The following is a 23436-nucleotide window of genomic DNA, read 5'->3' on the forward strand; positions in this document are numbered from 1 at the left end:
AGCGAGCAATGCAACTAAATCGCATTGTGATCAATTGAATTCGATTGCAGTGCATACAATGTTTCATTCGGCTCTGACACCCATTTTCACGAGCCAACTTTTGGTACCCTGAAGTCATGAACTTCATAATGAGATCAGTCGTTTGTACCCTGAAGTCATCAACTTCATAATGAGATCAGTCGTTTGTATCGTGAGTCACTTCCTCTTCCAGGCAGCTGGATCTGGTCTCCACACTCAGACCATATTATTCTAAAACAAGGGAGGAATGATGAACCCAAATATAGCCTTTCTGATTTCAGAGGCTTTTATCATGGGAAGAATAATATTTGCTGAGCGTCCCTGCCTCCACCACGGTTCAGTGATCCCTTTCATGTGAGGCACACCTGTATCCTCAACCACTAAGTGTGTGTGTGTGCGTGTGTGTGTGTGTGTGTGTGGCACACACACCTGTCTGTATCCACACACCAGGCTCCCATTGTCACCCTTTCAGTTGCAACGAGACCACATTATGCCTTATCTGTTATCCTTAACTGTTCAAACAGTCCCCCAATCAGTACCATCCATGCAGAGCAGCCACGAGGTACCGCACATGCCCCCAGGGCTAGAACCTTCTTCACAGGAAAGGGTTTAGTCAGCTCAGCCAGCTGAGGATCGAGGCTTTGATTTGATGGGGAAGGGAGGAGTAAAACACTGAAACGTGTGTTATTCACTCAGTGAGTTACGGCATGATGTCACCACCACCACCACCCCCAGAACCCCCTGCAGGCTAGATCCGCTGCTCTTGGTTGTTTGATGTGGTTGGGCTGTTGGCTGTTCAGGAGGTGGTTTACGACCCACCAGAATGAAGGGATGGGAGTAAGGGGTGAGTAACAGCAACACATTCATGCGGTTGAGCGGTGTGTGTAGGACAGCAGTGGCCAGTCTGGACAGATCCACATGGGACAGTAATGGACAGTGAGGGATCTCTGACAGATTGCAACTCACTGCCTCTAAAGAATGATCGTCTGGACGTGAGAAATACATTTCAATGGTGACCACAATCCGTATTGACCAATACCGTAGGAAAGTCATTGAGGTTTAAAAGTCATGTGTAGGTTTAGGGGGCCATAATTCTGGTGAGGTGTGAGTGCTCACGCCTTATTTGGTAAGAGAGAGCCATGAGGATCTCCCCTCTAGCAGACACACACACACACTGACACCCAGACACACACACAGACACAGACACACACACTGACACCCACACTGACACACACACTGACACCCAGACACACACACAGACACACACACTGACACACACACTGACACCCAGACACACACACTGACACACACACTGACACCCAGACACCCACACTGACACACACACTGACACCCAGACACACACACAGACACACACCCTGACACACACACTGACACCCAGACACACACACAGACACACACACTGACACCCAGACACACACTGACACAGACACTGACACCCAGACACACACACTGACACACAGACTGACACACACACTGACACCTAGACACACACACTGACACACACACTGACACCCAGACACACACACAGACACACACACTGACACACAAACTGACACCCAGACACACACACAGACACACACACTGACACCCAGACACACACACAGACACACACACTGACACACACACTGACACCCAGACACACACACAGACACACACACTGACACCCAGACCTTAGTTCATCAAGTTCACATCATCAAGTTCATCTTCACACTGAGTCATTTTATCTCATCTAGAGTTCACAGCTTGCAATGTGAAGTGATGACACCGCTGGTTCTCGTCTGATATACAGTCTGGCAAAACCACTGTATGTTTAACATGGCTGTATGTTTAACACACCCCATTAGCTTCAGATTAGTATTTAGCATGAAGAGTGTCTGCTGTTTTGGTAAGGTTGTATGGCAATCATGATAGGGTTAAGTGGATTAGAGTAAAATTAATAGTAATAGTTGGTACACTACTTTGGATGTGATATTTCAGAAATTATTTCAAATTATGTTTGGGTCAATGACATTAATTGTCAGCAAAAAGTTTAAATGAACAATAAAAGCTCCACTGATTTACTGGTAAAACCCTGTGAGCCCCTGTTTATTCATACCCTATTACAAAGACAGCCTTCTGACAACAGCCATTTTCCTTTCCATGCCAGGAATTAAAAGGAAGGAATTGTTCCTTCCTTTGATAACAGGGTTTGTGGAGACAGGAAAGCTTTGTGTTCCTTATCACACCTGTTCCGATTCCGTAAGACACTCTGGCTAGGTCTATTCTCCTCCATTACTATACTTTCAGATCAGTTATATTGATTGATAATATTGTTACATCATGAAGAGGTGTAATGCATTTGCTTGAGGGGACCAGTGTTTGCTGACAGAGAGCACTGAGTGACAGCCCACAGGCACTAAGACAACTTCCTTGGTTGAGTAACTTCTTTTCTGGTGTTCCCGTAAGAGTAGGTGTTATCTCAAGTCTTATTCAGCTGTGCAAGGTGTTTCCTGTCTCCCCCAGCGCGAACAATGGGCCGTTTCCACGGCGAAATGGAAGTGAGCGGTGACACAGTTGGAAATGCAATTATGCGAGAGGACATCATAGTGAGCAACCAGTAAACAGCAAACATCCTACTCATGTGAACGGAGCTGCGTGCCAGTGTGCGTTTACAACATCTACACCTGAAATCTCATGTTCATCGGCTTCACCACATAGTTGTGGGCTGTTAACAGTGGGAGACATTTTGGGACGTTGTGTTTGTTTTGTGGTCTGTCAACCTGTGCGTCTTCTTGTTTGTGAGCCGCTTTGGCACGCGGCTGCACCAGCTGCTGCTGCCCTGGGTGCACTGAGCGAGCCTCTCCACTGCTGACATGACATTAGGGCTGATGATGGACGAGGTGATGACACAGCCATTGTGGAGCTACAGTGAAGGCCCCTGACAGGGGCCACGGGGCCACGACTGATGGTATTTACAAGTTAGAGAGAGAGGAAGAGAGAGAGAGAGAGAGAGGAAGAGAGGGAGAGTCCTAGCCAGGGACTTGAAGTTGCCACAGCAAAGGACATCAAAGGCCTATTGTTCAATGAAAGGGCAACTCTGACACTTGAAAGACACAGATCCTTTGAAATTCCCCCGCATTCCCCAGTCCATGGTGCATCAGAGAGACCCACCCAGCCATTGTGCTCTGCACTCCTCTCTTTCCATCGCATCGTCTTCTCCTCCATCTCGTCCCTCCTCTCTGTCTGAGTGTTTTATTTCTGCTCGCTCTCAGTAGATGTCAACTGGATGCCGCTGTCGGAGAATAAATAGAAGCATGGCCCCGCTCCCCCGTTCACTCGCTCCGCCTGTGCCAGCAGATTCCTCCAGAGTGACCTCATACCCCTGGACAGACACTTGTTATGTATCTTGATCATGTTATTAAATTCTCACGAGTTTATTTAGACTTTCAGGGGCTCAAAACAGGATTGTATTTCAAGTGCACCTCATTGGGGTGACAGGAGAGTGTGAGCGGCGGGTGTAAAGTTGCAGGGAACACACACACACACACACACACACACACACGTTTCATCCTCATATTCAGTGCGTTGAATGCGCACAAAGGCACACATGCTGAACAACGTCGTCTGTGCTTGTGGTTCCATTTTGACACACACAGCAGTGTGCTGGGCACAAGATAGAAGATGACAAGCATTTGACTCATGTGTTGTTTTGGCCACTCAAGCGGCAGGGACTCCACCCCCCGCTCCCATATCCGCCATGTGTGTGTAATGTGGTTGGCGTGAATCAGCCTAAAGGCTGCATGTATGGTTAGCAGAATAGCAGCGCCGTGACAAGATCAACCCAGACAGATCAAAACACTATCTGGAGATTGCCTCAATGTGTGGGGAATTGGATTTCAGAGCAGGGCGGCTGCTAGCCATTTGGCTCCAGTATTTTAAGAATGAACACGTTCAAACGTTCACGAGAGTGTCAAGCCTTTTCTTTTACTCTTCTGCTCCCGTAGAAGTGTACAGAGCAGATGTTTCAGAGAGCAGAGGGATGCCAGCATGTTTTAGAAAGTGAATGAATGCTGCTGAATACTTTCATGGATCCAAAGCGCAAGACTGAAGTCATACTAATTGGTTTTCATTTTCATATTAAAGGTACAGTTTTCATTTTCATATTAAAGGTACAGTTTTCATTTTCATATTAAAGGTACAGTTTTCATTTTCATATTAAAGGTACAGTTTTCACTTTGCCAACGTCAGTGAAACATCTGGCATGAAAGCCTCATGTTGCAAGCCTTGAGATGCTGTTCCAAGCACAAATGTGAGGCAGAGAGACACACATATGAAGAGAGAGTTGGATTGATGGGCCAAGAGTTTTCTAAGGATCATCTCATACTCCACACACAAGGGCTGGTCTCCCCCACCGCTAGCAACAGTTCACTGATGGTGGTCAGCCTCCCCCGGTGTCTGCAGGGGAAAGTGCATCTCTCTACAGGGAGTAAATCTTCTAATGGCCATGCTGACATTTCCAAACATGACAGTGTCATCACTGGAACACTATAAACAGACGTTGGCCCTTCACCCAACCCCCATCTCACTTCAGCCTTCTTCCTTCCTTCCTTCCGTCTGTGATAGTCTTTGTCTCCGGTGACTCCTTCCCTTTCCCCTCTCACCAGGCCTACTCATGCCTCTCTGTCTCATTCATCAGGATCCGTGGAACCGGCCCATTCTCCTCTTTGCCTCACATTCATCTCTTTACATGCTTTTTCATTCTCTCTTTCTTTCTTTCTTTCTTTCTTCTTTCTTTCTTTCCTTCATTCTTTCTTTCCTTCTTTCTTTCGCTCCCTGCTGCCCCTCTCCCACTGTGAACAAGAACCGTGTGGGAGCCCTTCTCAGTGCGCAGGAATGCAGCCAGCGCTGCTCTCAGAGTGCAGGGGGATTTTTCTCACTGGTGAGATCATTGGGCTGTGGGGTTTTTCTTCGGGAGTGACCCGGAGTGTCATGACAGAGATTCCACCGCAAGTGAGAGCCTTCAAACAGACACTAAAGACGATGCAAACTCGTGTGGTCTCTGTTTAAGACATCCATCTGCCTGGTGACGATAGCTTGATCAACCACACACGTTTTCCCATTTATGTATCGATGTTAGACGATGCCTCTCTATCTCAGAAAAAGCAGAGTGTAGATAGTCTTCATAAAGTGCTCAAGTCGTTGCTTTAGCCTATTTGGGACAAACCATCCATCCATTTTGTAATCTGTTTCCAGAAGTGGTAGAAGCCACAGCCAGGCCAAGAGCCCAGAGTTTGGCCCAGAGATGCAATGGGGCTTAGTAATAAAATCCTTTTTGTCTAGTCTGCAAATCTGGGTCTGACTCTCTCTGACACAGGTCCCATCTTGAGAAGTGATCTGTTTATTATTGTGCTTCTGGACCCCCAATGACTTGTTAAGTAGACTTGGCGTCAGATGATTAGTCAGTCCATTTTCCTCTCTGTGAGTGTTTCTGCAGGGCAGTGAGTCAGAGGGTCGACTCGTTGTATATTGGTGTGAAAAGCTGCCTCCTACTCAAAGCCTTTGACTGAGCTCAGTGGTCTGGTGCTGAGTGTGTGTGTGTGGTGGCTGCTGTGGCAAAAAGACCATTGGGGGACAGCGAGTGACTCATGCTATTATTCCAGCAGAATTCTGCTGTTGTCATCATTGACCATTGCCTGTCTCGTCTGAATCAACTGGGTGGGACTCCGTCTCTGTGAGGCCCGAGCACCAATCAATTCTAGAGGCCTTTCACAAATGCCCCCTTTCACTTTCAGAGAATACTACATGACAATGATTCAATGATCAACTAATCATGCCAGTCACTTGATGTCATTTGATATCATTTGTAATATTACTAGCAAAGCACGCACTAGCGCCTATCATCAAACTTGATGTAATTGATAACATAACATAAGGTATAGTATGAGATACATAAGGTATGTATTGAGAACATTCACACCATTCACACATTGCAAATAGACCTTTAAATGTATAACTTCTGGAAAGAGGAAATATGTTGGAAAGCACAGACCAAGAGTAGTATGCAAGGGTCACCCAACACTGCACTTGAAACCTGACACCACCCTCTGTCCTCGAGCGTCCTCTGTGCAATGCTTACCTCCAGAGGGAGTGCACATTATCACCACACACCTGTTTTGGGCCCAGCTCTTTGGCAACAGTACCGAATCTCCTAACACTCTCCCAGAACACCTCTCTCCCCTTTCACGCATGTTGCACTGAAACTTTCCACGGGCCTGTCAAGTGCACAGGGCCAGACAAAGCTGGTATTGTTACTGAATTACAGCTGTGAGGCTTCAAGTGTTTCCTCCCAGGCGCCTTGTGTGCAACATCTTCATTGTGTGAGAATTCCATCCCTCCCTCTCCTTTGAGTCCTAAATGTCACCTGGGCCGGGGTGAGCTCAAATGTGCCTCTCGGATTTACTGCCATGTTTCCCAGCATGCACCCTGCCCTGGACTGTTCCACTGATTCTGATGTGGAGGTGAAAGGTCTGGACTGTTCCACTGATTCCGATGTGGAGGTGAAAGGTCTGGACTGTTCCACTGATTCCGATGTGGAGGTGAAAGGTCTGGACTGTTCCACTGATTCCAATGTGGAGGTGAAAGGTCAAAGGGTGCATGCTAAATTGCATGAGCTGATGTAAATTGGGCACCATTCCAGTCAAGGTTTTAAGAGTAATTACTGATAACAAAACGCCTTAAGACAGAGGGCTAATTATTTCCTAGTGCTTGTGTTGGGCAGCCATGATTGATTCATGCCAACAGCTCCTTTCATCAAGAATGTAACTCTTACCTCGGGTATGAGATGTGTAGCCAAGGTCAGGACGCCAGTCAGGGCAGTACGGAGGGAGAAAGCACAGTGAGGGCAGTACAGAGACAGAAAGCACAGTCAGGGCAGTAGCCTACGGAGGGAGAAAGCACAGGCAGAAAATGGCTGCATGTTCCTCTGATCCAATGGATCCATTTGAGTGTGGAGCAGGAGCAGGAGCAGGAGCAGGTGCAGGTGCAGGGACGCTCTTCAGCAGAGTTTGCATGTTAAAGGGGTTTGGCCAACAAGTATCTTGGAGCGGTGACATTGAAGGCCTAATCAAAGAAGAACCCGTATTGATTCATTCTTGGAATCAGATCACGTGCGCACTAGACACGGCCCAGTTATGTGCATTCCACTTGAAGGCTCGGCATGTGTCACTGGGAGAACACCATCTTGTATTTTACTCTCCTTTGACAACTCTCTCATTTTTTTTCTCCCCTCCCCCTCTCTCTTTTCCCCTCTCTCCCTTTGAACAGTGTGCCCTGTTCATGCGTTTTGACATGAATTATGAATAGATTTGCGTAGTGTGAAATACAACACTCAGGGGTGATGCCGCGACCTCATTCTGTGAAAACCCAGTAGTCTACTCAGAAACGTTGCAGGTTTGAAATCTCTCTAATATCTTGAAAATCTTGTTCCTATAACAAAGCATAAGACGAACCACAAGTCTAACATTTAACCCAGTTCTCCCGGTTTTTCTCTTTCAATGTGTTTCTGAAAATCGACAAAGCCAGTAATGCTGAATGAGCTGTTCTGTTTCTGACAGACGAGGTAGTGGCAGTATGAATCGCTTTGGTCTGCTCTAGGGCCATATTAGTGACACTGTGTGTTGCCTGTTGTGTTGCATGGGAAGAGCTACATCGCAGGAGGAAGACCAAGGCTAGTGGGCCGCTCTTGCCAAAGGTGAGGTCTGTTAGGGTCCGTATGTGCAAGGATAGAAGTGGGGGTTGGATTAAGCCTTGAGGGTAAAGTCTTGTAGCAAGGGGTCAGTTCATGTCAAGTGTTGAGCACATGGGAGTAAATATGTATACCCAACTTTTCTGTCCAGTCAGAATGGCAACATCTCACTTGGAGATCATCTCTAAAGACTTTGCGATTTCTTTCCATGATCGGTCACAGAGATCAGTGAATAAATTCCCCCACCCTGTTCACACAACGCTTCTCTTGAGCCAATCCAGCCAAAATGATCTTTTTATAAACATTTCAGTAATTGTTCCGTTTTCTCGTCACCCATTGCCACAGACTCTTCCAGTTTCTTGTTAAACTGTTCTGACTATGTTTTCTTTGAAGGCGGGGTGTTGCCAATGCTAAAGCAACTAAAAATAGCCCTAAGGGAAGAAGCGGTGAAGAGTGCAAGACTGTTGAGTTCCTCTGTCTTCGGTGTGTGCGCTGGGCTGAGAGGCAGTTGTCTGCTTTAGTCGTGACTTGTGCTTCTCTACAGGCTGGTGTGAACAATGTTATTCTATATCCAGTCTGCGGGCTATTCTCAGCAACACTACCCAGTACTGTCCTTTGAATGCCCTTTTGAAAACATGGGCTCAACAATGGAGCAACAACACACCAAGAAAAACAAATATTAATGGAGCAGAAAACGAACTGGTGAAAATCAAAGCTTATCTAATGCACGTGCATAAACACACACACACACACACACACACACACACCTTCACACATCCGTGCTCATGCACACAATCACCCAAGTAAATACCTCCCCATTAATGGATTTGAATATGCTTCCATAGATGCATACTTTTCCTTTTGGACATTGTCTGTTTCCAGCCCACAGCCCCTGCTCTCATGCCTACCCTGCTGTGTGTTAAACAGCACTGTGGCACCAAGCCCATTTGGACTGCCACATTCATCTCCTCTCTCCTGTTCTTTATTACAATGTGTGTGTGTGAGAGAGAGAGTGAGAGAGAGAGAGAGAGAGAGAGAGAGAGAGAGACGGGTGTGTGAGAGTGTGTGTGTGAGAGTGTGTGTGTGTGTGTGTGTGTGTGTGTGTGTGTGTGTGTGTGTGTGTGTGTGTGTGTGTGTGTGTGACAGAGCAAAAAGCAAAAGGGGAAATGGTTGTTGGAGACAAAGCATAGCAGCCTTTGTGATGTCATGGAAAGAAAGAGTTCTCCCTCCAGGCCCAGAAGCATAACCACAGGGCACAATAGGAACCATAGTTCTCCCCGTGTCTACCTGCTGAGCAGAAACCTCTGAGTGGTGACGGAGATAAGGACGCGCGCCTGGAGCGCATTGTTACCTCTCTGATTACAAAAGTCATTGTGATAACTCACAGAAGGGGAGCTTCAGTTATTTGTGTCAGAGCTAGTTTGTACAATTGGTCACCAGTGAAATTGTATTTACAATATTTACTCAAATAGAGCAAAACTGTCATTTAAAAATCATCAGGGGAGTGAGTTCTCAGTCGCCTCTTAACCTGTTTTAGTCGGTGGTGAAAATAGTGAGTGACAGACTCCCTCAGCTCTTTCAGTTTACCAGAGTGTTTTTAGAAATGTCTTCTCTATTGTGCGCTTCAGTCCTTCACATTGGAGTCTTGGTGTGTGTTTCCTTAGTTTGTTCAGTCTTTCTTTATTCCCTATATAAGACTCGGAACATGCTTCCTGACTGATATCTGTGTTGACAGGCCATCAGTAGTGGCACAGAATGTATCACAATGTACCACATTTCATGCAAGCTATTTCAGACTTCTTCAGGATGCCATTTGTGGTAAAGGGGTTTAAGAACAAGTTCAATGTGACATTGGTTTTTTGTTTCAAATAAATACACACAAAGTATAACTTTAGGCATAATGTTGTCTAAGTATCACATTTCAGGACTCAATTCAGGCATGGCTGATCAAGATGTATTGATTCCCTCCAGACTTTTTCATTTATTTAGTCACACTCAGTTGTTTGAACACCATGATGATGTATGTATTGCAAATAATGTATCATTACCAATTCCACCACTGAGGCAGAACATAAATGAACAACATGTGCTATCGATTGCTGATTTGTCTGCAGGTGGCTACTGGTGGCACATCTCAGAGGAATGCTTCTGAAAAGAACAAACCAAAAGAGGAAACATTTAGAACCATCCTCCATGACATTTCCACAACCTGAACATGAATGGTACAATTTACCTTTGAATTACGCTGTTCAAACGCAACAAATGAAATTCTGTTTGTTTCCCTGTCATGTTTTTCAGTCAAGTAACCCTTTGGCCATGCGGTGTGGAAACCTACAGCCGTGAGTGCCTGGCTGGGCTGGGCTGGGCTGGGCCCCGGGCCATCAAACACACGCCACCTTATCTCTCCTCACGCAGGCCCCGACAGGATGGCGGAGGAATGTAACCTGGAGTAATTATTAGTCAGAGAAAAGAACCCTGTATGAAACATGGCCCTAGGCTGTGTTACCTGTTCTTTATCACATCTGAAAAAAGTTTTCAGTTTGTTTCAGATAGGCCTGGCTGGTCTCACGTGGGACCCATACTCTCTAAACAATAACAAATTCCTTGTTTGTGCAAACTTACTTGGCCAATAAACGTGATTCTGAAACCTGAGATGGCAGAGCTATGCTTACCCAAAAGGATCACGTTTCCCCTCTGAAAAGTTCTCTTTCTTTTGAGGTTAAGCTGCTTGGCATGTTGGCGGTTGTATTTACTGTCGATGGGCAATTTTGTTGCTTTTAAGCCCTAAATGTCAAGTCTGGAAGCCCAGAGAGGCCAGGTGGCTGTTTGCATGTGTGCAGCAGTGCAGCAGGTGGATGAGGATTAGGAGAGGGGGGGGGGCCCGCAGTGTCACAGGTGTGTGACGGGGTGAGTCACGCCACCACAAGCCTTTTAGAAGCCAGATGACATGTCAACCAGAGGCCACATGAAAGGAACCTAAACATCTGTGGAGTCAACCACAATGGCAGAGATGTGTGGAAGATGTGGGCAGTCTCTACCTCCTGGTGAGGGCCGAGGGGACATGCACACATGGGTAACAATATAACATTTTAAACATTTAGATTTGTTTAGATTTGAGATTCTTTATTAACCCCAAAGGAAATTAGGACTGTAATGAATCTATCCGTTTGGCAGCGAACACACACACACGCACACACACACACACACACACACACACACACACACACACACACACACACACACTAGGAACAGTGAACTCACACACACACACACTAGGAACAGTGAACACAAACACACAACACACACACACACACTAGGCAACAGTGAACACCAGCACCACACAACATCACTAGGAACAGTGATCACCACACACTAGCGACACACACACACACAAACACACCCACACTAGAACAGTGACACCACACACTAGGAACAGTGACACACACACACACTAGGAACAGTGAACACACACACACACTAGGAACAGTGAACACACACACACACACACACACACACACACACACACACACACACACTAGGAACAGTGAACACACACACTAGGAACAGTGAACACACACACACTAGGAACAGTGAACACACACACACACTAGGAACAGTGAACACACACACACACACACACACACACACACACTAGGAACAGTGAACACACACACACACTAGGAACAGTGAACACACACACAGTAGGAACAGTGAACACACACACACTAGGAACAGTGAACACACACACACACCCCCCCGAGCCGTTTCAGCCACAGTTCCCAGGGAGCGGTTGGGGGTTAGGTGCACTATTAATCCCCCCCAACCCCCTTTTGGTTTCCTTCCCCTGCCGGTCCAAGGGAATCAAACTGGCACCTTTTGTTCCAAAGCTCACGTCTCAAGCCTTTAGGTCATGTCTGCCACTTGTCTTGTGCCACTCAAGAGGAGGTGGAACAGCACAGAATACTGGGAAACACTGCATACAGAATACGGGGAAGTTCTAATACATCTTCTTTAAAGAAAGAGTCTGGATAGCTTTAGATGATCAGCCTGGCTTGTGTCTGCCATGTGCTAAACACTAATCAAGCGAGCGGTGCCTGCACTAACAAGGTTTCAACACCACCCGGAGGCTGGAGATCGCCTGTCATCAGCTTCCGAACTGTTTCAAAATGGAAAATGTACAGAGCTGTTAGCCAAGCTGTTAACACAGTCAACCGCAATGGTATGAGGAAGAATTTGATTGCTAAACTTGTTCGAATTGGACCAGGTGCTACATATTGTGAATACCTGGGGTAACCCCTGAATGCATCTACAGCCAGTGTTGAAACCTACAGATCTGGGTGGTTGGAGTTTCAGTAGCATTCAGACTATTCAGACACACCTGTACTGATTCTCATGAATACATAATTCTCCTGTACTGATTCTCATGAATACATAGTTCTCCTGAAAATGAAACCATTGCCCTTTGGACATGAAAGGCCACATACTACTGGAATGTTGCAGGAAGCGGTTCATTTGGACACTTCCTATCACTGATCTAAGGATATGGGGCAAAGTTCCTCTTTTTCCAAGCTTTGAGGTCAGTATCTTTTCATCATGCACCTTGCCGTTTCTGTCATAAAATATGTCACCATCACCGTTACCATCAAAGTGGGTTTCTGTCATAAAATATGTCACCATCACCGCTACCATCAAAGTGGGTTTCTCTAAGAGATGGAATGTATAGTTCCAGCGCACCCGACTGCAGTGACCCTGCATTTGAGGCGTTTAAACTCCCAGTGGAGCGCATTCATCTCATGCGTTTGAGGCGTTTAAACTCCCAGCGGAGCGCATTCATCTCATGCGTTTGAGGCGTTTAAACTCCCAGCGGAGCGCATTCATCTCATGCGTTTGAGGCGTTTAAACTCCCAGCGGAGCGCATTCATCTCATGATGGGGCTTCTGTTGGCTCCCTAGACCACAGCGTTCTCATTACTCAGCTGTGTGGTGTGATATCACTGGCATTGAGGAAACCAAGCAGCCCAGAAGGAGACAGTACTCCTACTCCTGCTCCCACTCCTACTCCTACTCCTACTCCTACTCCTCCTCTCTACTCCTACTCACACTCCTACTCCTCCTCTCTACTCCTGCTCCCACTCCTACTCCTACTCCTACTCCTACTCCTACTCACACTCCTACTCCTGCTCCTACTCACACTCCTACTCCTCCTCTCTACTCCTGCTCCCACTCCTACTCCTACTCCTACTCCTACTCCTACTCCTCTCTACTCCTACTCACACTCCTACTCCTCCTCTCTACTCCTGCTCCCACTCCTACTCCTACTCCTGCTCCTGCTCCTGCTCCTACTCCTGCTCCTGCTCCTGCTCCTACTCCTGCTCCTACTCCTACTCCTACTCCTGCTCCTACTCCTACTCACACTCCTACTCCTACTCCTGCTCCTGCTCCTGCTCCTCCTGCTCCTGCTCCTACTCCTACTCCTACTCCTGCTCCTGCTCCTGCTCCTACTCCTGCTCCTGCTCCTGCTCCTACTCCTGCTCCTGCTCCTACTCCTACTCCTGCTCCTACTCCTACTCACACTCCTACTCCTACTCCTGCTCCTGCTCCTGCTCCTCCTGCTCCTGCTCCTACTCCTACTCCTACTCCTGCTCCTGCTCCTGCTCCTACTCCTGCTCCTGCTCCTGCTCCTACTCCTGCTCCTACTCCTACTCCTACTCCTGCTCCTACTCCTACTCACACTCCTACTCCTACTCCTGCTCCTGCTCCTGCTCCTCCTGCTCCTGCTCCTACTCCTACTCCTGCTCCTGCTCCTGCTCCTCCTGCTCCTGCTCCTACTCCTACTCCTGCTCCTGCTCCTGCTCCTACTCCTGCTCCTACTCCTACTCCTGCTCCTACTCCTGCTCCTACTCCTACTCCTACTCCCACTCCTACTCCTGCTCCTCTCTACTCCTCTCCTCCCTCCTCCTACTCCTGCTCCTGCTCCTACTCCACAGTATGTCTGTCAGGCAACCTAATGGAGGAAAGCGTCAGCAACAGCCAGCTACTGTAAGAACCACAGTCTCCTGGCATGGCAGACGTCTGCCTCCACAGCTTTTCTTCTTGACTGTGACTCGTGAATGTCAGAGTCATTCAGTATATATCTCCATTCCACAGAGTTTCCTGACCTCAGAACAATACAGCCTTTGAAACTCAGAAATGCCTTGGCTTGGCAGGGGGGGCGGGGATCCCTGAGACAAACGCCATGTTTCAGAGGCTGGCATCTGAATGCTAGCCCTGGTGCCAACACTAACTGAATGTCCCTTGGAATTGAAGGAGCTTCAATGGAAAAGGCATCTTGGAAGACCATTATAATCACAGCTCTGGTTACTGAGGAAGGTATGAATGTGTTCACAGACAAAGCATCATCCACCGCATTGTGTGCCTCCTAAATGATGAATAACATCCTGCCTGGTCATAAACTGTAAGCTGCGGGTCTGTTGAAAGACCCAGAGTCAGGCCGAGTCTAGATTTCACTCACTCCCTCTCTCCCTCACTCACTGTCAGTGTGTTTTAATGGGGCAATCTGGGCTTGGCAGAGAGGACTCTGTGTTCTGCTCCAGGCCCAGAGTGCTGTCGGGGAGGAGGCCGGTCTTGTCCAGGCATGTCTGAGAGCTCCTGCCCCTATTGTGACATCAAAGTCATTCATGTTAGTCTTCAACACATTGGAATGTTGCACTCAGGCATCTCCTATTGGCCAGAGGTGAGTTTGTTGGGGCTGTAAAAAAGAAAGAAAAAAAGACAAAGGTCATTGTGTCCTCCCCTTTTCCGTTTCATTTGTCTGTCATTCTCAAATCAGTCCTTGGCCCTCGTCACAGTGTTTGCCCTGTACATAGACACTCCCAGCTGGAACTCAGTTATTTGCCGACACAGTGCCCTGATGTCCCCTTAAAGATAACAATAATCCACACGTGCACAAGCAATAGAAACCCAGCGTTGTTTGTTGTTCGATCTTCATAGCTACAGTGATAAACAAACAATCAGACTGCAGTTTCAGTCCATACCTCCATTCTATGCCATCCATTTCTAGGAGTTAATCCATTTTGGCTCTGGGTTCATCAGACATACAAAGTCCAATTTAGGCTCTGATCACAAAGATGACTGGCCAGTCGGTGTCATGAGCAACAAGGTTCATTATTTGTTGTGGTGTGGGAATGTTCTCAGTATATACTGTATGTACTGTATTATATTATTATATTATTATGAATGTTCTCAGTATATACTGTATGTAGCCCACTAATCACTGATGGCCTCACTGTGTCACTAAAAGATGAGCCTCAACCTCTCAACTAAATTGCTGCAGAAATTTCCGCTTACCTTGATTAAAGTGGCTTACACTTACACTGACTTACAGACAAAACAGAAATAAAAACCACCAACTTTACATAATAATTCCTGATCTTATCAAGTCCAAAGTTATAGAACTCTGATGAGGTTTGACTTTGATAAGGTGAGTTATTCATTTATTTGAACATTCATTCTCCGAATATATCTTGGCCTTTATGCTGAGCAAGCAGAAAAGTCCCATTTTGAGAAATGCTAAAAAAAAAAAAAATCTTTACATGAAAACTGTTGCACTCATTGACTGTGTTCAACTTTGTCCAGCAACTTAATGTCAATATTTTAATAATGAGTCATCACACATGACTCTCCCTGCAAGTTACAGACGGTGTTGAGAGGCTGTCTGAAGTCCAAACGGTCCTGGTACTAGTCCAGCGCACACATTTCACATTGACCTGCATGCATAATAGGCTGAGCTATGACCTCAAAGTTGGCTGCATGTCATGCACTCCCTGCCAGGCCAGCGGATGACCAGAGTGTGGGCTTCATCCATGGTTATAGCTCCACACCCCATCACACGGCGTACAGTGTGGCTGCATAGCCTGCATTCCCCCCATACTGTATTTAGCACCAGCTCCACTGCCAGGACCTCAGAGACCAGCATATGATCTCATCGCTCGCAAGACCACCAACACCTGCACTATCACCTTCACACTCAACATGCACAGCCACCCCCACGGACATGAATAAGAAACACACCCTCTCTCTCTCTCACACACACACACACACACACACACACACACACTCAACATGCACACCCACCCCCACAGAAATGAATAAGAAACACACCCTCTCTCTCACACACAAACATCAACACAAACACATGCACAAAACACACACACACACACTCACACACACACACACACACACACACACACACACACACACACACACACACACACACACACACACACACACACGCGTGCATGTGATTGAAAAGAAAAAAAAGACATTCTCAAATTGAAATGCTCAGACCACACGTCCACTTGTTTTGGCTCAAATGGTAAAGGATAAGGATGACTCATCCGCAAGCTGACAGGCTAGCATTGCAGTTTACCACCTCATCATCCCAAAACACAACCCTTCACCTCCTCAGCAGCATGACTGATGATCCCAGTGCATGTTTATCACACACACACACACACACACACACACACACACACACACACACACACACACACACACACACACACAGTGCATGTTTATCAGGAGGATCTCCATCCCGCTCCTCATATCACCACACAACAGTGCAGTGCAGTGATGGAGGTCTTTGGGGGGGGGGGGGGAATGGAGAGGTGTATGGGGTGGTGACACGTCTTTTCAGCACCTGTCAGAATAACCTAAGACCCCTCCCCTCCTCCTCTGGCCAGTCAAACCTCCAGCCCTCCACCCTCTTTGGCTCCCTCCTCCTCCTCCTGCCCGACCCCGGGTTATTGTTTATGGACAGGCAGACGGGCGGATGGATGTGTGGTATTAATACCCCTGGGGAGGGCAGTTGGGGGATTTGCGAAGCCCTCTTTAGTTTCAGAGCCTCCAGGCTCACATAATAATGTCCCTAAAAGGAGCTTTTAAGTCTGTGCAGCTCTGAGCAGCCTGCGCCCCTGTGTGTGCGCTTTGATCTGCGCCCCTGTGTCATTCTCACACTTCTGCCCAAAACAGGTTTGACCTCCGCGCTGCACCGATCAGGGCTAGGGTTCAAACGAGGAGGAACAGAGGAGACAGGAGGTCCTCTTGAATACAGCGGGAGGGAGAGAGAGTGACAGCGCAATGATTCATAACATGTCATCATGCCTGTTTACTAATATTCTAAACCAGTGAAAGTGGATGTGGATGCAAGTTCATTTACTAATAGTCAAACCAGTGAAAGTGAATGTGGATTGAGGAGTTAATTTACTAATAGTCAAACAAGTGAAAGTGAATGTGGATGCAGAGTTCATTTACTAATATTCAAACCAGTGAAAGTGGATGTGGATGCAGAGTTCAAATGAAAAGAAAATGCTTCCCGTGGATCTGATGAAGATGCACCAGAGTGCTCAGCGCTGCACTCAGAGGAAGCAGGTCTAAGTCTCTGGATGTCTGTTCCTCTTCCTTCCATTCGTGTCCCATGGTGTCTTTATTTCGGTCTCTCTCAATCATTTCCTTCCTGTCTGTCTGTCTGTCTGTCAGGCTGTCTGTCTGTCTTTCAGTCAGTCAGTCTGCTCATTTGTCTGTTTGTCTAGCCTAGTCCGTGTGGTTAATGTGTGCGTTGTTGTTGTTGTGTCCACTACCTGCAGTGCTTGCATGGTCATGGCAGATGTCAGGGGTTGTCGAGTTTCATCTGGGGACTTCCTCCCTTCTTGCCCTTTCTGCAGTTTCACTTACACCGCAACCAGCCAACACAAGAGCACACTTCCTCAGACCCCCATACACTTGTGCAGTAGCCTATGGAGCTGGAGCGCTCCCATATACACACACTCCTGCTGAATCTGACCGGTGCCCCACACACACGACAGGCACACAGTGGTGCCACAAGAGCTGTACAGTAAGTGACACATGGCACAAGCGTTCAACAGCAGGCTCCACTGAGCACCTAGCAGGATAGTGGGGCCGATGAATGGAGCTCATCCGCTCTCGTCAGCGCCTGCCCAGACCTGTGTGTCTGTTACTGTCGTACTGCTGTTGGCTGACTCTAACGGGGGGGGGGGGGGCTGGGAAGACATACAGGCTACTGACAAATGGGGCCACACTTTTACCCCACGGCTGCCCGTGTCTGTGTGCCACTGGGAGCCTAATGCCCCCCACCCCCACCCCACACCCCCACCCCCACCCCACCCCACACCCCCACCCCCCGGACAAATATAGCCCGGCCCCGCCTCCTTTTCATGGTTGACATTGTACAAGCTTGCTATCATTCGCTAAAAATACCACTAAAATAAATACTTCCAGATTTGACTTGTGCGTTGTTGTTTATAGAGTGGCCTTGGGTACAATCCATGAAGTGAAAAAAAAAGCAGAAACTGTTGGTGCGGTATGCCATTCTGCGTAAGAAGGAGCTATAAGGGAAAAGAAAACTCCAGGGGTTTGTGGGTTGCTTTTCCACAAGCGTCTTTAGCCAGAGCCGTGGCCACGGCGGTGGTGGTGAGGAGTCATCACTGGTTTCCTGCTGCCTCTTGAAGGAGGTGTTCCATGTGGGAGAAAAGGGAGGAAGTGCACGGTGACCACAGGAAGTGAGCACAGATGACATATGAGCGGGCTAGCCAGCGTCACGGAGCTCGCACTCGACTAGACAGGTGTTCCCATCCACAAGCAGTTGGATGTGCATCCTTGTTATGCTGTCTGAAAAGGATGTGATTAGTCATCACTGCTCCCTCATTAGCTTCTCTGTAAGGGGGGGGGAGTGTCATTATTGAGCAGATGTGTGTCCACTTCCTTCCAGGTTGAATAAATGTGTGTCAAACCACTAGCATGTTGAAATACAAGTTTGAAGACACAGCCATTTGAAGGGTGTAAAGAATCTCAAACTCGCACATTAAAAGCCACAGTCACCCAGTTTCACTGAGGTTACTCATTTAACCAGTAGCAGTAGGGCTTGCGCTTGCATCAAAACACAATTAAATGTTTATTTGTCCAATTATGTGGACAGACAGTGTTTAAATGAAACCCTAACAATCTGAATCACAAAATCTCTCTCTCTCTCTCTCTCTCTCTCTCTCTCTCTCTCTCTCTCTCTCTCTCTCTTCCTCTCTCTCTCTCTCTCTGTGTGTGTGTGAAAAAAAAAGAAAAACACAACATTGTGGGCATATCTGAGTGGACCTTACGGTTATTGATTTAGGGGGCCATTGAAAGGAGGGGTGGTTGACATGGATAAGTGCACAGCTGGAATGCCAAGTGCCACCCTCCTGGAGAGCCTCTCGCATGCCTCAGTGAGGTCTGCCTGTTTTCCTGGAGCTTAGCCTCACGCATACTCCAGATTGTGCAGGGTAGATCCCAGATTCCATGAATTCCGTCGGATGATAATTACCAAGTGTTTCAGCGCAGAGCTGGAGCCTGACGGTTTACAAACACTCTCAATGTTTGTCTTAGCTGTCAGCCATGACACTCCAGAGCTATAAAAGGATGTGAAGACTTCCTAAAGCACGTCTTAAAGTAGGCACCTATTCGAACCAAAAAAGTGTTACACTACTGAGTTGGCATTTTTTTGAAATCTGAATGACCGACAATTACTTGTCTAGAACTAAATTTCGTACCATTTTTGTCTGAATGACTAAAATTAGAACTTTTGAGATACACATCACTGGATGGACAAATACAAACGGCCGTCATTTGTAAAAAGAGATCGGTATCTGCAACAGCCGTGACTAAACTAACAGAGGCCAGCTTTACATTATGGTGGAGCCGTCTGGTTTCTATTGTCAGGCGTCCAACTCTGTGAGTGGATGACTGGACGCGCATCCTCAGCCAGTGAGGACGAGACAAGGAGACACTGGAGATGTTGGCTGTCAAGACCATGACAGATGAGTGGATTTGACTCTGTCATGTCTCAAATCTGTGTGCCGGCGGATCAGGTCTTGTTTCCACGGAGGTCCCAGACAGGGCCTTTCTGCCTGAGTCAGTCTTCTTATCTCATGCTATGAAAATGTCCTTACAGTGAAACCTTAACAGCAGTGGACTTGGCTCCTTACTCTTCAGTGTGGTCATGTAGAAAGGGGAATCCCCAGTGTTGTGCCGTCGCCATGGACACCACAACCGTGTTTCCATGGGCAAACACAGTTTTTACGAGATATTTCAAAGCAAACTTAAAATGTAGGGTATATGGTATTTACACACATGTGAATGATTATGATTCCGTCATCTCGCTCTGTCTGTCTGTCTGTCTGTCTGTCTGTCTGTCTCTCTCTCTCTGTCTGTCTCTCTCTCTCTCTCTCTCTCCCTCTAGCTGTCTATGCTAAGAAGCTCTGGGAAGTCTCTTGGCCAAAGGTGAAAAATGTTGTATAGCAATTTCCTTTCCTGTCAATCCCTCACTTTCACATTCTTGCCATTCTCTTTTGATTCATCATCTGCTTGAGTCTGCTGGGGAGGAAGGTTTTCTGTATGGGCAGCAGGGCAAAGTACTGAGGCCATTACATCATCCAGTACCTCACCCACAAATGTGTCTCAGGAGAACACGAGAGACAGCCGTGGACAAACGAACAACTCTTTCCCTTTCTGACTTCACTTTTACTGTGAAGTCATGTCAGACTGCAGACATGTTATTTCGGCTGCTTTCTTTTAGAACAGGAGCGTTACTATGCCTCTGCTATTTGCAGTCCAGTGTGCTTAGAGCAAAGTCCCTCCCGGGTGTGATCAGATGTTTTGTCGTTTATCGGGTGAAATGTTAATCTGAGATTTAGGGCAATGTCTACCAAAAAAGCCATTAAGTTAATTAAGTGAACGGCTGCAATCCGAAGTGATTCACTCTCCTGATGAAAAACATCTGTCACTCATATTTTTGGCCAACGCTCAAGGTGATGTAATGCTGGCGGACTAGTGTGAAATCCCAGCAGGTGAGAACATGGGGGAGACTGCTCCTCCTGGTGGCACCTGAGGAAACCTTTGTGTGTCATCCCCCCCCTCCCCTCCCCTCCCCTCCCCTCCCCCTCCCCCTCCCCCTCCACCTTCACCTTCACGGTTTACCAACACTCGGCTGCGGCTTTGCAAGGCGTGGCGGTTGCCCGGCAACCAAACAAAACCGGAAGGGTATCTGCTTAAATAGGTTTCCCAATCTGCCACGCTCACCATGAGTGTTGCAGAGAGGTGTGTGTGTTGTCAGACATTTCTCCCGTAGGAAGTCCTTATATGGTCAAAAGAGGCCTTCATGTATGGTTCAAATAAGTGCCTTGCATCAACCCAATGGGATGATGTGATCATGAGCAAGCAGCTCATGCTAGACTCAACTAGCCACACAGCAGTTGGATTGTGAAAATAACAGACATTACCTAAGCTGCATAGGATTTGATCACAAACAGAGCTGGATTCTCAGAAAATATCTTTACACAAAAACAGGTATGGTTCAGGGAATCCCTCTATGGTCATTTTGTAATGCCTTTGGAAGTCAATCAGTATTTCCTATGGGAGTGAAAGACGTGAGCCACTAGGTATAAGCTTCGTCAGCTCTCTTCTACACTGTGTAAAGTCTTATAGTCTTTATGCCACAACAGGACTCGAATGGTCTGAATGGTCATTTTGGTCTTGAGTTTTTCTCATATTCAATCTTTTCTGGTAATGACCAAACACATGTTTTTCAAATAGTATAATTGTTCAAACGGGAACCTGTATTATTTAGTCAACATCTCTAGAATGAACCCATTTTTCGATTTAAATAATGACTGTACTGTGCATGGGACAATCTCACATTAACCCTTTTCGTACCTATGTGAATGCACTGTAGAAAACACAGATGCATACTAATTCAAAGTCTCAAAAGGATCTTGTTCCTCAGAATGCCTTCCAGTGCCTACAAGTCACAAAAGTCGCACATCATTGATACCAATTACAACATGATGATCTATCTCTTCTTTCTTTCATCTTATCTCTCCACATCAGCCTGTTTATGAAATGTCCCTGTTGTATACTGATACCTGCTGTGACACACAACAACAACCTATGTTAAGCCACTGTGTAGTGTCTATGATCAAGGTCTTTGACTAAAAGCACCACCCTCAAAGACACATAACAGCCCTCTTTCTGTTGCTCTTCAAGTTCAGTCTGTTCAAAGAGTGACGGTGGAAACAATCCTAGGCGAGGTCGTACAAAACAAGTGGTATCAGCGCTCAAAGAAAATAGCCCGCCGGTTATCTATTGACTCAGTTCGTTTCACACCCCCACAGGGGTGATCCACACTCGACCCACACAGTCACCACTGTATCAGCAAGGGAACACACTGGCACTCAGCCTCTGGCACTCAGCCTCAGCCTCCGCCAGCCTCCCTGCCTCCCTGCCTCCATACACGTGGGTCAACAACACACCAGACAGAGGCAGGAAGTCCAAGCAAGTCATCCCAAGGTGCGGTTAGGGGTGTGGGTTTGGTAATGGAGGTGTGTGTGTGTGTGTGTGTATATGTACGTCTACGTGTGTGTGTGTGTGTGTGTGTGTGTGTGTGTGTGTGTGTGTGTGTGTGTGTGTGTGTGTGTGTGTGTGTGTCTGTCTGTCTGTGCCTGTGTGTGTGTGGGTGTGTGTGTGTGTGTCTGTCTGTCTGTGCCTGTGTGTGTGTGGGTGTGTGTGTGTGTGTGCTTGGAGGGTGGGCATGGCAATAAGGCAATCATGTAGAGAATGGAAAAGCTTCCACAACAACAATGTCTCTACACAGAGATCCTCCCCGAGGGCACGTCCTCATGATGCTGGTGATCTCCCCACCTCACATTCTTACTCTATAGTCACATGGAACCATCTCCCAGTACATGGTTTTTTTGTATTGTATAGTACTTATTGTGTTTGTGTAGTACTTATTGTGTTTGTGTAGTACTTATTGTGTTTGTGTGTTTTATGATCACTGTAAGCACCTATACACCAGGACAAATTCCAGGTAGGTGCAAACCTACTTGGAAATAAATACTATTCTGATTCTGATGGCTGGTGTATGAAGTGTGATTTCTGTCTTCCAATATGGTAGTTATCCCCATATGATATACATACAACTCTACACAGAACATGTTTGGTGAACCTTTCAAGCAGCTCTCCCGTCAACCTTACTGTGCTAAGGAAATACTTTTACTTGAGACACTATTCGTAAAAAAAAAAGTGTATTTGGATTTGAATGTCACAGATCACAGACTATGAGCTGATTCATTTTAAGAGTAAGGTGTCAGGAACACACACTCATTCATTCATTGGGCTCACATCCTCAACTCATGTTACCTCTCCCAGTCAGTCGCCCACACACACACACAGACCACATCTGGACTCCGTCTCTGAACTCAGACATGACACCTGTTTAAGAGCCTTGTTTTGAGCAGCTTTGTGTTTGTTTTGATGGCAACAAAGTAAGTCAGCTCATGAAGTTGTAGGGGCCATTCCCCAACGAGTGTGTGTCCACCAGCTGGAGAGGCCTAGTGAGTCAGCACCATCATGCCTCTCATGTGTGTATAGGAAGCATTTCACTCACGGTTGGTTTGGAACTGCCATAAATGCCTTGCCACAGTGATCTGAGCACTGCAGGGGAAAGTATCTAGATCTGAGAGAGAACCCTCCTGACACAAGACTGGACCTGAGAGAGAACGCTCCTGACACAAGACTGGATCTGACAGAGAACCCTCCTGACACAAGACTGGACCTGACAGAGAACCCTCC

General features: G+C 47.0%; 1 protein-coding gene across 1 annotated transcript in view; it reads left to right on the forward strand.

Moving 5' to 3' along the window:
* LOC116225230 (extracellular superoxide dismutase [Cu-Zn]-like) overlaps positions 1–23436 on the forward strand; it is a 364295-nt gene that overhangs the window by 285708 nt on the left and 55151 nt on the right. The gene's annotated exons all lie outside the window — the stretch shown is intronic.

This window comes from Clupea harengus, chromosome 20, assembly GCF_900700415.2.
Source record: "Clupea harengus chromosome 20, Ch_v2.0.2, whole genome shotgun sequence".
Taxonomy (NCBI): domain Eukaryota; kingdom Metazoa; phylum Chordata; class Actinopteri; order Clupeiformes; family Clupeidae; genus Clupea; species Clupea harengus.